This window comes from Emydura macquarii, unplaced genomic scaffold (genome assembly GCF_026122565.2).
Source record: "Emydura macquarii macquarii isolate MOO-44397 ecotype Brisbane River unplaced genomic scaffold, CSIRO-AGI_Emac_v2 contig_968, whole genome shotgun sequence".
NCBI classification, from domain to species: domain Eukaryota; kingdom Metazoa; phylum Chordata; order Testudines; family Chelidae; genus Emydura; species Emydura macquarii.
The window spans coordinates 11,563,088-11,577,698 of record NW_027131105.1 but is presented as its reverse complement, the minus strand read 5'-3'; the positions used below and the strand labels follow the sequence as shown (position 1 = coordinate 11,577,698).

The window sequence follows — 14,611 nt, the reverse complement described above, 5'->3', positions numbered from 1 at the left end:
CCAGATATTGGGACTATATCCTAGATGCAGGACAGATCTATAAGAAATAACGTAATTGGCATGGCTGCATGATGCAATTGCTATATATATTTGGTTTAACCTTGATAAAAGAATGTAACTTATACACCAGTGATTTGGAAAATACTAGGGTGGCATATCAGTCCCCAGGATCTAGGGAGGGAATAATAGAAGTCAGAAAGATCATATGGAACTTTAATTTATTGAGGTAGCTGTTGAGTTCGTGCAGGTCTAGAACAGGTCTGAGACCACCCTTGGCTTTTGGGATGAGGAAATAACGGGAGTAGAACCCCTTTCCTCTTAAATTCTGTAGAACCTCTTGCATGGATCCCATCTGAAGGGGAGATTGAACCTCCTCGGCCAGAAGTTGGTCATGAGAGGGGTCCCTGAAGAGGGATGGGAGGGAAGATGGGAAGGAGGGGCAAAAATAAATTGGAGGGTATATCTCACATCCACCATGCTCAGCACCCAACAGTCCATGGTGATCCAGGAGCATGCCCTGATGAAATGGGACAGGAGGTCTGCAGATAAAAGAGGAAACAGGATCTGGTATCACAGGAACTGGTACATCTTCAAGTGTCTCATCAAAAGGCCTGCTTAGAACTCCCTGGATGTCTTGGTTGGGAAAACATTGACACGGGGGTAGAAGGAGATGGTAGCGTATGCCAAAACCCCCCTGCTCCTTCTTCTCTGTGGATATTGAAGTGCTCACAGAAAACAGTGCCGGATGGACTGTGGAGGTCTGCAGTGGTTCCTTGAAGTCACTGGTGTATACAATCCCAGGGCTTTAAGGGTTGCCATGAAGTCCTTTAACCCATGAAGCTTCGCATCAGTCTGCTCTGAACACAGCGAAGCTTTCTCAAGGGAAGGTCCTGAAGAGTTTGTTGGACCTCCTGCGGGAGACCAGAGGACTGTACTTAAGAACTCCTGCTCATGGCCACCGAATCAGCAGAATCCAGGGCTGCTTGTAAGGAAGCCCTCACTACCGATTTCCCCTCATCTATCTGCAAGGAGAACTCTTGCCTGGCCTAGGTACTGCGGATGGTAAACAGTGCCAGGACTCTTGCACTGCAGGAGGAGCACTCCTTACTGACACCGAGCTACTCTGTGCCGAGTCCAACCAGCTTAGCTTGGAGGAAGGTCTCAGCGCTGCCTCCATAAATAAATAAACCCTGCACGAAAAAGAATTGGGAGGTCAGGCTGAAGTTAGAGTCCCTGCAGATCTGGCAGCGATCTCCTACGTGAGCCTCTCCCAAGCACTTCAGGCAGCTAGAGTGTAGGTCGCTCAGGCATGAGGCAGGATGCACAGGGATTGAAACCCGGTGGCTGAGGCATGCCTTGGCACCAGCTAACAGACAAAACTCTGCTAACTAACAGATACACACAAACTACACTACACTCACTAAAAGCTGATGAACTATTTACAACTAACTAAACTATATACAATTATAGAAAACTGAAGATCACTGGGAAAACTTGCTGAAGCAAGAACAGTTCCAGCAACTATCATGGGTGGTAAGAAGGAGCTGAGTGGGCGTGAGGTTGCCAAAGTCTTTTATATCAGCTGTCTGAGCATGCAGCACCAGAGGGTGCACGAGCCGCCCCGACAGGTGCCACTGAGGTAAAAATTTCCGGCAACTGTGCACGGGGCATGCACACACCTACAGTGAAATGCACACATGCAATCACTCGAAGAACATAATTTACTGTGCTTGATCGTGGAGTCCAGTTTGCCTGAACTAGGTATTCTTCCTGGACCTGGACAGGTGTCAGAGGGTGGTTGCATTTGGCCTGCAAACGTGTTTTTTATGAATGGCTTCAGAAGGGAGATGTGGAAAATGGGGTGTATTTTGAGTGACCTCTATAGGAAGAATTTAACAATGGTGTTAATTAGCTGGAAAATTTGAAACAGATACTGATGTTCTAGTTTATGGGATGATCTACTGGTGTGGAGATGTTTGGTTGACAGCCAAACCTTCGGCCTACCTTGAATTCCAATCCCTTGGTCTCTGGTGGTCCACATGTTGTTTTGGAGGCCTCCTTTGCCTCCAACGGGTGTTCTTTGAGTTCTTGCTGGACATGGTGGATTTGCTGGACCTTATTGCAGGCTGATGGGTTTAGGGATCTGGCCAGTAAAGCATAAAAGGGTAGAAAGTGATGAAATGCTAACTTAAAAATGAATCAAAGTTAGGGGGGCGGGGGTTTAAGCCCTGTTGGCCTTTGTGTTGCATTAACTTTCTTCACTGAACAGTTAATAGACATAAGACATGCCTGGATGAAAATAACTAACAGCATTTTAATTGGAAAAAATCTAGAGAGAACAAAAGAAGATCCTTTGTCTTGGGGTCATGGTAAGAGTGCCTGAATGTACTAAAGTAAGTCTCAGGCTTTTTGCACAGATTGTGCTCAACTTATGTAAGAGACTTCCTGCAAAATGGTTCTTTTGAACATGGTTTCTTAACCTTTTCCCTCCATTTTTCTTTTGAAGACATGAAATTCAGCAATTTAATTTAAAAAAATAAGAATCCTTAAAATATAGGGATCCTGTTCATCATTGATTCCTAGCTTAACCTGCAGCTCTTCTATTCTTTCAACAAATGCTGCAAATTTAAAAATGTTCGTAAAAAGTTATTTATTGTGAAACCTCCAGCTTGCTTGGGACTGTACATTTACATACAGCGAGGACTCAATGTATTAAATAAAGCAAATTTAATGCTAGGGGCACTATTCTACATTCCTTATACAGACAAAACTCCTGCTAAATTTCTTTCAGTAGACTGAGCAATATCAGAGTGAATAAGGTGGTTGAGATTCAAAACAGAAGTACAATCACAGACAGGAAAGAGTGTAGAAGGACAAGAACCAAACCAGTGATGTGCTATCAATATTTTAACAAGAGGCTCCCACAAAAATGCCTCCCAGACTTTGTGATAAATCTATACTCTAAGGGCTTGTGTGCTCACAAAGAAGGGTAAGGGATTGGTATTAGCTTTCTCATTTACACAAAAATGCTTTCTCAGCCACAAGTGAAGACACCACATTGTTGGACCATCCAATTCATTAAATATACTTTGCTAGAATAGTTTATACTTTGTTTCTAAACACTTACTGCATATATTGCATTGTTTAGCTTTGAACTCTGAAACAGAAGGTGAAGACTTAGACTCTGTAATGAGGCTTGGGGGTATTTCTCCTGGTGGAAATATTTTAAAAGTCTCAGATACTACAGATTGTCGTATGCATTGTAAAGACAAAGGCAAAAAATAAATATTTAAAAAATGCAGTCACTTCCAAGCCCAAAGAATCAGAATGTGAGACATTCAGGGAAGGAACTGTCCTACTTTTTTTGCACTTAGCATAATGGGACCCCTATCCTTATTGGTGTCACCATCTACTATCATAATCCAATTAGTAATAATACTTTCTTCTTTGGAAGGGTAGATCTAGCAGTTTGGGGAGGCTGGGGTTAAATCCAGTGGAGACCAAGAGATCACTCTAACCTGCCATTCAATTTGATTGCAGAATTTTAATGTGGGTCTCTTTAGAAGCCTCCATGGGCTAGTCTCCTTCAGCTTATCACGGAACTGACTCTTCTGGGACACCTGAGAGGAGAGAAATGTTTGTTAGCATTTTGAAGGCAGTTGACAGTATAATGGTGTCACCTATAAATATTAGTGTAGCTCCAATACCCCTTGCACACCATGGCATATGCTTTTATAATTTCTGAGGGACAACATTTCCTATGGTGACTTGCAGCCCTTTTGTTCTTCAAGACACGTAGCTCTAAGTGTAGCTGATGAGTAGGGCCTGATCCAGAGCCCACTGAAATCCGTGTTTCTCAATTGGTGTTCCGTGGAACCCTGGGGTTCCGAGGGAACGCTGTTAGGGTTCCGCGAGCAGCTGTTCTCAGCGCTGCCAAGAGCAGCTGTTCTCCGCGCCGCCGAGAAAGGGAAGATGTCTCGGATTTTCCGGCAGAGGGTATCCAGTGTAAGTGTAATTTAAGTGAGAAATGCTGACCTTTGCTTATTTCGACATTTGAAGACTGCTAAGAGTTTGGGGGGTTCCGCAATTATTTATGGAGTTCAAAAGGGTTCCGTGGCCAAATTTAATTGAGAAACACTGGTATAAAGACATCTATTGACTTCAGTGGGTTTTGGATCAGGCCCATAATCACTTTTGGGTATGAGGTAGCAGGCCTACTTTGAAAATCATGAGAATATTTTAGGCAGAGGCAGTGCACGGGTGAGTGTGCACAAATTTCATATGGCTAATTATAAATAAAATGGAGTGTATGTACAGCAACAGAGATGCCAATGCTCACCTAGAATGAGTATTAAACTGCAGATCTTCCAACCAGTTTCTAAACTGCACCACGGGCAAATTTTGACAATATGAAGATCTTATAAAAACATTTTCATTTCTCCATTGAAATTGCTCACCATATTATACAGTAAGAGTACTACTCTAAGTAGAAAAGAGCCTGAGCGAAGTTACTAGGCTGTTTTATTCTAGAAAACAAATGTGGCAGTTTGGCCTTTTGTAATATAAGCAGTTTGCCTCAGGAGTTAGCAGATTTTTTCCTTTCATCCTGTTACAAACACAATTCTTGTCTTCTCTGGAATCTTTTATTGACATTCTTCATTGCTGTGTTTGTAACAGCTTCACAGATTTTTAATAAAAGTAACCTGTGGTTATATTTTAAAAAAAGCAAACCAAAAGAATGTTTAGTACTTAACATAGCACAGTTGATCTTCAAGGCACTGTACAGACACGAATTCATCTACACAACACTCCTGTGAGCTAGAGGAATACTAGTATGCCTGTTTTACAGATAGAGAAACCAAGGTTATGTGATGTGTCTAAGATCACAAGGCAAGTAAGTGGCAGAGCCAGGACTGGAGCACAGGAATTTTTGGCTCCATGCCTCAAACTTAATCTATGAGACTGTTCTGCCCCTCAGTTAAACCAGTGGTTCTCAACCAGGGGTACGTGTACCCCTGGGGGTACACAGGTCTTCCAACAGGTACTTCAACTCATCTAGATATTTGCTTACTTTTACAACAGGCTACTTAAAAAGCACTAGTGAAGTCAGTACAAACTAAAATGTCATACAATGACTTGTTTATACTGCTCTATATACTATACAGTGAAATGTAATTACGATATTTATATTCCAGTTGATTTATTTTATAATTATATGGTAAAAATGAGAAAGTAAGCAATTTTTCAGTAACAGGATGCTGTGACACTTCTGTATTTTTATGTCTGATTTATTTGGACAACTTTAGAAAAAGTTATTTTTATATAAGTACACAACTTTTTTATGGGAAGGTGATTGATGGGCAGAATTTAGGCTCAGAGATGGTGGGTGGTCAGTTTGAGGCTCATCACTAAGGAGAAGGGACTGTAATAGTTTTTGGGGAGATATGTTGGCATGAGGGATGCTTATTCTTCCCCCACCCAATTACTTTCCTCGTCTTTCAGGGTCTTTTAGCTTCCCAGGCAGCTCCTTACACTTTCTGTCCTGTAACAATATTCTTAGATCTAGATGTCCTGATGCTGAGCCCAGATGTGATCTCTTTTGTCCCTCTATGCTATTGAGTGTACTACAGCATAATATAGGATGTGTCATACTCCATTGGTCAGGAGCATGCTTGATTCATTGAGGAAGTGGCAGCAGACTGATGGGCAATATATGTGAGCCCAGCAGAGAGGCCTCTGGGCCTACACCCAGTGATAAGGTGGTAAGTGGGTAGTGAACCAGAGGAGGGCCAGGAGAATTTGTGGGAGATGGGGAGAAGATGCTATATTGCTGGCAAGAAAATGGGATAAAATCTGGGGGCAGCTGTTTGAAGTACAGGAGATTCCCACCAAACTGGGACAATTCTGGTAAACTTAGGATGTGCTCACAAGGGAAACACGAATTTTCTTTAATTTAGATAAAAGTATTATTTTTCTCTTCCATACGTTCTTGTGAAATATTAGCCGTCCCTTTTCAAATAGATTTTAGATAACTGAAGTCCCAATATGCACAGCAATTGCTGTAGTGTAAATTAAAAACAAAAGCATACCCTACCATAATGCTTAAAATTGTTGATCTATTCCGCCTATCGCCAGTTTGAAACAAACAGCATATTTTTTTATATTTACATTTTAGTAACTCACCTTATAATGTTTGCGAACTGGCATATCAGCTTCACATCCAATTTATTTCAGAATGGAAAAGGCCTTTCTCACACAGCCTTTAGAAGCGGTTCCTCACTGGAGAAATTGCATTTGTAAGTTTGTAATTCAATCAACTCTACATTATTTGTCTGTGTTTTTAAAAATTTTGATTATTCAGTTTAATTCATCTTGATGTTTTGGTTCTTCTGCAAACTCTCCTCCATTTCTTAGTTGCAAGTGGATCAATTTGATATCTCTGTTCATGTTAGGGCCAGATACACTTTCAATCGCAGAAGTAAAAGGCAGCTCAAACAGTTTGTTTCAGCTTAGCCTTGTGGTGCTGAAATACTTTAATGGTTTTGTATTCAGGATCTTTTATAACTGCTGCCTCCTATAAGGATCTCAGATCCATAATCTTGGGGATGCTGACGGGGCAACAGCTCCTGTGGGATTGCGCCAGATACCTAGTGGTGGAGGAATGATGTGATTCAGCCCTGGCCTGGCCACTGATTGTTTTCCTCTGCTAAAGCTGTTCCACCTCCTCTTTTATCTGACCTACCAATTTTACCGTGCTATTGCCTACAACACCATCCTTTTATAACACAATACTCAAGTCCTACTGACTCTGGATTACTGGAATTTACTTGTTCATTGTATGTGAACACTGACACTACTAGGCAGCAGGTTAAAAACAAAAGGAAGTAGTTCTTCAAACAATGCACAATGGACCTGTCAGACTCATTACCATGGGATGCTGTGAAGGCCAAAAGTATAACTAGGTTAAAAAAGGAATTAGATAAGTTTATGAAGGAAAGGTCCATCAATAATTATTAGCAGAGTTGGTCAGGCATGCAATCCCATGTTCCAGGTGTCCCATAACTCCAATTGCCCAAAGCTGGGACTGGAGGACACTCCAAATTGTCCTGTTGTGTTCATTCACTTTGAAGCATCTGGCACTGGCCACTTGTCAGTGACAGGATACTGGGCTAGATGAGCCATTGGTCTGACCCAATGTAACCATTCTTATCTTATGAGAGAATAACAGACCTACTACTACCGCAAGCTGGGAAGAGGGTGCTAATGTGGTTTTGTAGGAAAGAACCAGAGTTCTATCACAGACATCCCATGGGTTTAGATTATCTGATGATCAAGGCATCTGTGTCTGTGCATCAGATGGATTAATTACATTGTGAGTTCAGGCTCTTCTTCATCTCTCTCTCCTCTTCTTGGATTGCTGGCAGTGCTTGCAGGTTGATATATTTCCCCTTATTTGAGATGGATTTTTGCAGGCAATTAAGGGTAGGTTCCTAATAGGTGCAATTATATTTCAGGCTGCTTTTTAATACTGCATACCTCCCCAGTGCTCGCTGCCTGCAGTGCTACAAGAGGCAATGGTACTCAATTTGGAGCATTTCTAAAATACACTGAGTGGGCTCTCAAGGCTCAGGCAATTACTGAGAGTTGTATGCTTGATCCAAGGATTCCCATTGGTGACTGAGGGTGCATCTACACTGAAATGCTACAGTGGCACCACTGTAGTGTAGACACTAGTGACGAGAAGAGTTTTTCTGTCACTGTAGTCAATCCAACTCTCTGAGAGGCAGTACCTACGTTGACAGAAGAATTCTTCTGTGGACCTGCTGGTGTCTACACCGGGACTTTAGGTCAGTTTAACTGTCTCTTGGGAGTGTGAATTTTTCATTTGCTTAAGCAACATAGCTAGGTCAGTCTAACTTGATAGTGTAGACTAGCCCTGAGAATTGTATGCATTAGGCCAGCCAATCAGCCAATGCCTCTGCTATTGTGGAGCTAATTTTTCAGTTCTGCTGTTAGTCTCTTATAGTATGTCTACACTGCAGTTAAAAACCCACAGCTTGCCCATGCCAGCTGACTTGGGTTCGCTGGGCTCGGGCTAAGGGGCTGTTAACTCTAGTGTAGATGTTAGGACCCCAGAGTTAGCTTATCTGCTCTTACTGATTGAAGAGTTAATTCTCTTTTCACAAGGAACAGCTGCTTTTAAATTCCTCTCAGTCTGAAGGTGCATAAACACTGCATAGGCATGACTTAATTTACTGTTAGGTGAAATATTTGCTGTACTGAGAGAGAATGTATTGTACTGTGTGTGTGTGTGTGTGTGTGTGTGTTTAATTTTGTTGAAGGTTAAGTATTTATAATATCCTGTGGAACAGAACTTGAATGTCGTTTTCTACTGAACTACAATATTTTGAGATATTTATTAGAATTTTTTAATCCTGGGCCAATTTATCCAGTAGCAGACTAATACAAATAATTGTGGGCTTTCTGCCATGACAAATGTTGACATACTCTTATAATGTTGACTAAAAACTAATAACTTTTAAAGTAAATGAGTTTGGAAACCTTGCCAGAAATATAGTGTCTGAAACAGAGTGGTTCTGTTTTATTTTACTGGCAACGCTTGTGGATTATGTTTGAAACAAAGACTGTTTCAGGTTTTAGAGACTTCCGTGTATTAGACGGTTAACTCTTTTGAGGCTAATTTGTTTTCCGGAATGAAACCCTTTACCAGTAATGAATGCTCCACTGTCAAGGAGTTAATACTTTGAAGACCTACTTTACTAGATTTACATAGATAAAGGGGGTAGGATTAAAAGGAAGGTAAGTGTAGAGTATTTTTGATCATTTGACAAGAAGAAAAACACACACAAACTGGTTATGGTTTGTCAAGAATTATTTTTTTTTAATTTCAAAGACTGACAGATCCAGTGATGTTCTGGACATTAGTGTCCATACTAAAAATTCCACTTTCCCATTGTTTATTGGATAAGCAGCATGGTTAATGAATCTATGCCATTTTCATTTATTTTGTTTGCTAAGTTGAGAGGCTTCATTTGTAACCTCTTCTGATGAAGGTTTTGGGATGGTTTATATTTTAAAATGCTGAGTTTCTTTAGAAGGTTTTAATTACCACTATTGTTTTGGAGGCTGAATTGAAACTTTGTGAATTTATAAAGAAAACTTGATAAATAAGTAGACAGATTTATTCAGTGTGGTGGTGATAATGTTGCACGTTAGCCATAGACAAAAGTGTAATGACTCCTCGGGATTGTTTCCACTTGTTTGTCAAACTCAACATCAGTCATGTAGCATGCAGTCCCTTTGTTGAAGTTGCTGATAAGGGGTGCAGGGAGTCAGGTGGAAAAACAATTATGTGAGCAGCTGATGTACACTCACACTTTCATTGTTTGCTAGGAGAAAAAAAATGACCACATTGCCTAAAAGAGCACATCAAAATACATTTCAGAATTAGGTACCAAGCCAAACAAAGCCCTACTGTATGGCACCTGGTCTGCAAGTATATGTTTTTTTAGTATATGTTATCCAGGTCGTTGCTTGTGCCATTCTGCAGGCAATATAAGGTGGATCTGGTCATGCGTGTATAGGGGTGGGGGAGGGCATTCTTCTAAGAGAATTTAAAATAGACCTTTACGAGAGTGATTTACCCAACAGTGTGTGGAAATTAGGAGACTGTGGGGGGCCTGGTTGGCTGAGACAGTAAAGAAAGCTAATCAATATTATGAAATAGATTTAACTCAGTTTGTCAGGCAGGCTCTCACTTTGAACTTTGGGGATTTTCCATTCTTTAAGTAAACTAATAAGAGAGTCACTCTTGCATTGTGGTTGAGTTGAATGACAGCAGGGGCTCTTGGCCTCTGCCTCAGACTTTTCTGCTCACAGATACTACTACTACATATTGTTTTGTTGAGTGAAGAGCAAACAATAAATTGCAAGAAAGTAAGAGCTCTATTCCCCAAGGTGCCAAGCATCTTCAACTCTAATTGGCTTCAGTAGGAACTGAGTGCTCAGCATGCCACAAGATAGGGTCTTAGATATTAAGGCCTGGGGTTTTTAAGGAGGGTACCGTATATAATATGATTATGCAGCTTCAAAAATAGATGTATAACTTACCTTTTTGCTAAGATTTCCATTTAAAATGACCATTTTCCAGCTCATTATGCAATGGAACAAAGAACTGCATCTGACAAAATGGGTTTCTGCCCACGAAAGCTTATGCCCAAATAAATGTATTAGTCTTTAAGGTGCCACAGAACTCTCACTGTTTTGCTAAAAACAGACTAACACGGCTACCCCTCTGAAAGGATAGAAACACTCTCTGAGAGGGAGCTGGCAGAAGGGCTGCATGAGGAAGTGACTATCATCTAGGGCAGTGTTTCTCAATTAAAATTTGGCCACGGAACCCTTTAGTCTCTGCGGGGAAATTACACTCATACTCGATACCCTCCACCGAAAAATCCGGGACATCTTCCTTTTTCGGCGGCACGGAGAACAGCTGCTCTCGGCGGCGCGATGTCACTTTCTCGCGGAACCCTAACAGTGTCCCCGCGGAACCCTGAACACCAATTGAGAAACACTGATCTAGGGTTTATAGGCCCCACAGGAGTCAATCTGCATGATACGTGCATTCCCCAGCTGCCCAAATCAAAATGCTGATTTTATGAGATTTAAGAGCTCTCTGTAGCCAGTACTTTCCCTTCCTGTGTAGCAGTCTAAAACTACCCTGGCTACAGTTTTAGTAAATCAAGGTTTATTTTTAGAGAGTGGGTCATATTAAAACAAAGGCTATGTGGTATGATACAGAAGTATCATTCAGTCAGACTTCACAATGAAGAAGCAAAGTCTTATATTTCTAGAGTACTTGTCTCCTCTGTTCCAGCTTGTTTCTTTCTTCCTAGCAATATGATGTGGCATCTCAGAACCAGCCTCAGCTGACTCCCTAGCATGAGCACACATTGTCCAGAATTTACTGACCAAGTCCTGATTAGACTAGTTTTCACCACCACCTGCATGTCTTGAACCAACATGGAGGTTACAATTCAAAATGAAAGTCACAATGAAGTTTACAGTCACAAAATGGCATTCTCAAAACATGGTGTTCACATTTTGACCCAGGCATAGACCCAAATTGTCACAGTTGGTATGCAAAACATTTATTTTCTTTTTAAAGGAGGTTCAAAGCAATAAGATTATCTATTTCAGATTCTCTCATTAAACTTAATGTGGAGATGGAGACCCTGGATTTATATTGCTCTGAGACACAGCAATGTTATCTTGAATTACTGTATTGGAAAGAGTCCTACAAACACTGCAGATCTGTTTTAATTTTATTTTATTCCTAAATTGGTCTGTACGAGGTCTTTCCATTTGTTCTACAGATTCTAGTAATTTAGATTTTGATCGAAATCTATACAATCTATTTAGTTTAACCTCCTTTGCTATCAGAGCTAAATGAACAAAGTGCAGTAGGTAGAATGGATTATTATGATAGGAGGAATAAGACCTCAAAGAACAAACTCACATATGTGCGACCTGCTCTGCTTATTGAGACTCCAGTGGCTACTGTTACAGGTGCTGATAATGACTTCTGGCTCTTTTATATCCAGCAGCTGTAGTCGTCTGCTATCCTCCTTGTAGTTGCAGCAGCCCGTAGCGGAGGCAGCTAGATTGATTTCCTTCTCCTTAACATCTACTTCTACAGGCGGGTAGGCTCTGCAGTACAGAGACTAATGAAATTATTTTGTCTCCCCAAGCACTTCGTAAGAATGAGAAATGCCACATAGCAACAGTCACAGTTCCCTGTAAAATAGTGAATGGTTCACTTTTAAAAGATTAAGGAACCTGTTCTCAGTTCTTCCCTCTCCCCTTGCTGGAACCATAAGGTAACTCCTGCAACCCCATGTGGGAGAAGGGAAAGTGTTCAGGTAGTGTTAGGACTGTTCAGGGATTCAGGGAGTTAATTTACACCTTTCTTCCTTCTTTTTCCCTATCTTCCGAAAGGGACAGGGTGGTTTCCCTTCTTTCCCATCAGATAATCTTCTCCAGGGTTACTTGCTGCTGTGCATCAATTTACATGGCTGTTTGAGGTTTATGAACCCCAGACAATTGAGAAAATTAGGTTCAGGATTGAGCCCTTCACCTGCAGGCTTTGTGTAGCCAATAAACTGCAGGTGCAGACAAACAATGAGTATATGAAAAATTCAAAGTGGGTCTAGACTTTTTTTTTCTGTTTATCAATTCATCTCAGACATTGTTCAAAGAGAGTCATTCTGATTTCACTCGCAGTGGTCCTGAACAAGACACTTAAGAGACACAGCTCTCTTCTTCAGATGCAATAATGCAGAAAATAGGTAACAGAGGCATCTTATAGATATCCAGGTGCATTGAAAACAATGGGGGAGGTGGAGTCCGGTACTTAAGACCTAATGACGACCATTGAGTAGGAGGTGAGAATGGGTGAGCAAAGTAATTTACCTTCCGTAGTGAGAGAGCCACTCCAAGTCTCTGTTTAAACCCAGTTTGAATGTGTCAAGTTTGCAGATCATTTCTAACTCAGCAGTTTCTCTTTACTGCACTGAAGAAGAGATCTGAAGTCTCTCGAAAGCTTATGTCTGCAAATATTAAATTTGTTAGTCTTTAAAGTGCCACAGAACTCTCGTTGTTTCTGCTGTATACAGAGTAACACGGCTGCCCCTCTGGAATTAAGAGACACAGTGGACTATGAATTTACTTTCTTTATAACAAAATTTACTCTCCTTAGGTATTCTCAATGGGCCTCACAATATCATTGCTACAGTTAGTCTTCATTGTTTGTTACATTTAAATATTGAGATTAAAAGAGTGGGTGAGAGAGTGATTGTTGATATGCACAAATATTAATAGACATTTCTAACAGATTTTTAATTGGAATTTTATTTTCTAAATTTCAAGCAGATTACATTAGGAGGGCCAAATTACATCTCTTTATACCAGGATTGACTTTGGGCCATTATGTCAAAAACATAATTCCAGTTTGACCAGAGACCACAAATAGAGCAGCAGAGATGCCAAACCCTGTGGAAAGTATTACAGCAATAGGGGAGAGAAGAATCCTCTTTTGAGGGTCTCCTTTGCCTACTTTCTGGGAAGATATATTTGCCTTGTTGTCCTGATTCCTCAGTCTGCGTAGTTCTAAATGCCACATTCTAGAAGCATTGACATAATATGTGCCCAAGTAATCTCTGCTGCTAGGTGGGCAGTAGCACTCTCTTCGCCTTGGGACTCTCACTGCAGTGCAGCATGATTGATGACAAGCAATCTCTACCATGGGAGGCTAGTGGACTGGCACTATGAATTTTAAAAATAAACAAAACAGCTGATAACTGAGGTGCCAGTCAAAGGAGAATTACAGTCAAAGCTCAAAGACACTCTGTAGTGTGTTCAGTAAGCCAGTCATGCTGCAATGACGTAGGAAAAGAAAAAAAAGCAGCTCCTTCAAAAAAGCTGTGTCAAAGAAATGGTTGCTGAAAAGGAAGAAATCTGAATGGCATCTTCATGATGAAGATAAGAGTGCAGCCTGATTTTTTTTTTTTTTTTTTTTTTTGGTGCTGAAATGATTTTAGCACCGCATTCCATGTGTGGGGAAATGGATTATTTTTTGTGGATTAGTAGTAGTATTTTTTTTTTAATATTTTGGTCCTGCATTTCAGGAGATGTTTATGGAGTTCCCACTCTGCCTGCTGAAAAATAAATTAAGTATTTCCTGGTTCTCACCTTTCTTCTGTATAGCTGTACTAATAGAAAAGAATATTTCTGACCAGTAATGCAAATCGTGAGTTACTACTTCTGGGATTTTTCTAAATATCAGGAAGGATGGCATATCCACATCGTCAAAAGGATTCATTCCTCCGAGCAAAAGAATAGTATGACATTGTACATTTTCCTAAGGATTTGTCTAGAAAACTGGAGGTAGAGGATACCTACGCAAACTTTATAAACATGGCTGAAAAAGAAAGATTAACTGCTTTAGGATGTATTTAAAATACAATGTTGGATGGAATTTTTAACTTCATTTGGAAGGTTTGGCTCTTTTTCTGTCAAAAGTAGCCTTTTGCATGTGCTATTCAAGATCCATTAAATGTCAGATGGAGGTTAGCAAGCCAAGGGTAACTTCTGTTTTTACATATTTATAATAATCTTTCCTTGTATTGCAGTTATTTACATTTTCATTTTTTTGTATGCAAAACGAATGGAAATACTGCAGTTCACAAAAAGTAGGCATTCCAGAGGTTTAAAAGTGTATGATGGAAGAAAAATATTTTTATAGTAGATTTCTGTTGAAAAGTTTTCTTTATTTATTTATTTAATTGAAATATATACTGTGTGTACTCATCATCTAGATGAATATGAATATACACATGTATGTATATTTACATGTAAATATGAACACATACAAATGACACACAGTTTTTTGTTTTAATTTGTACTTTGTAGAATAAAATGTTAATCAAATGCAGAACTACATACTTACGATGACAAAGCAGAAACAATAAGGTTGGAATTTTTTGTATATGTACATGTTCCCTTCAGTGAAAAAGTCATAATATGCATTAGC

General features: G+C 40.2%; 1 protein-coding gene across 5 annotated transcripts in view; it reads left to right on the top strand.

Annotated features, from left to right (window-relative positions):
• ARHGEF3 (Rho guanine nucleotide exchange factor 3) overlaps window positions 1-14,611 on the top strand; it is a 245,429-nt gene that overhangs the window by 195,754 nt on the left and 35,064 nt on the right. The window lies entirely within an intron of this gene.